Source organism: Aplysia californica, unplaced genomic scaffold (assembly GCF_000002075.1).
Source record: "Aplysia californica isolate F4 #8 unplaced genomic scaffold, AplCal3.0 scaffold00196, whole genome shotgun sequence".
Taxonomy (NCBI): Eukaryota; Metazoa; Mollusca; class Gastropoda; order Aplysiida; family Aplysiidae; genus Aplysia; species Aplysia californica.
The window spans coordinates 84,496-86,120 of record NW_004797466.1 but is presented as its reverse complement, the minus strand read 5'-3'; the positions used below and the strand labels follow the sequence as shown (position 1 = coordinate 86,120).

The following is a 1,625-nucleotide window of genomic DNA, read 5'->3' as shown; positions in this document are numbered from 1 at the left end:
TCTCTCTCTCTCTCTCTCTCTCTCTCTCTCTCTCTCTCTCTCTTTTTCATACACACACAAACACACACACAAACACACACACACACACACACACAAAAGCAACCCAATTTAAATAAACGATCTTTCCCTGCTTTTACTGTATTTAAGATATTAAATATACTCTGAAGTGATAAACATGCAAAACGACAGAGTCCCTGAGTGTGGAAAAAAAAATAAATGAGGTCCCACCGAGATTTGAACTCGGATCGCTGGATTCAAAGTCCAGAGTGCTAACCATTACACCATGGGACCCGCTGTTCATTTTGTGAAAACCAATCATAGGGATCAGAGTAACAGTTGGAGAGCGAAGTTTAACTGATTATTGTGAATAGCTTAAAGACAGGATCAGCGTGGGAAAAGCAAACACTAGTAGATGAAAATCAATATGTATAACAAGCACATAAGATAAGTTTGTGAATAGCACAGAAGTAATGCCAAAACACTGATGGGGCCAAGGTAAGAATTTGCTGATAAGAACTCTTCACATAATATTTCTTTTTTTTTTAAAGAATATGATTAATTCCAATGAATTCTAAAGAATAACGTCTATGTTTAAAATAAGAATACAAATAAGAATTAGACTTTAGTAATAATCAGGCGCGGTTCGTCCATAGAGCACGGTCGTACAGTGCCGCCCAAAATGTTTTAATGCTCTATGACGTACAACACCCACAATAATAAAAATAAAAGACGCCAAAAACGAACACTAGCCAAATATTATATCAAAACAAGGCCCTCAATTCTATTCTATAGCGCCGTAAAACATCCACTATGCCATGCCTAAGTTCACGCACCGTATCTAAACATAACAGGATAGTCAACAGTGGAAATATGACCCATAAATCACTCTTTGGGATAACCCAAGCGATGACGACACTTGTAGAGAGTTTGGCGGTACATTAATATTAATAAGACGGCACATCTCAAATGTGCTCCTGCCGAATAGCGCCGAAACATAACCCACAGTAGGCAATCTAAAAATAAACGCCATAGACTCTGCATTTTTCCATACCAAAATTATTTGGACCCCGGAGCAATCCAGCGGGGTGCTCAAGTGAATTGTGATTGGTTCATTGTCTTGTCGCTATTTTAAGTGACTCTGTGACCGTGAACCTGAGAGAGGTGAACGTGACATACTTAAGTCGCCGTCCTATGAGTTGTGCTTTTGAATAGTTTTGTAGTGGAGTGGTGAAAGGTATTACTTGAGTGTTCAGTTCTAATTAATCTAATGCAGGATGAATGAAATTGACGTTTTGCTAACAAACAGATTTAGTCCTAGAAGTCAAAGCCACAAGTAAAAAGAATGGAAATAAAAGCACAAGGTCTTCCTTCACCAACCCAAAGATACTAATTATTATACACCATCCCATTTAGTATTTACTCTGGCCTTGATCATCTTCAGCCTCAGATAGCTTAATTGTGCACGCCCACGTTTTAGACCCACGAGCCGCCCCTGCTAATAATAATAGTGAGAGTGAGACTAAGACAAAGACTAAGACTAAAACTAAGATTAAGACTAAAACTAAGACTGAGTCTTAGACCAAGAATAAGAATAATGATAACGAAAGCTGTCATCAACACCCCCC

At 38.5% G+C, this 1,625-nt stretch overlaps 1 protein-coding gene and 1 non-coding gene across 2 annotated transcripts in view; both read right to left on the bottom strand.

Moving 5' to 3' along the window:
- LOC101847112 (cholinesterase) overlaps window positions 1-1,625 on the bottom strand; it is a 98,344-nt gene that overhangs the window by 56,844 nt on the left and 39,875 nt on the right. The gene's annotated exons all lie outside the window — the stretch shown is intronic.
- Window positions 220-291, bottom strand: TRNAQ-UUG. Its single transcript has one exon. It is a non-coding gene; the product is annotated as a tRNA-Gln (tRNA).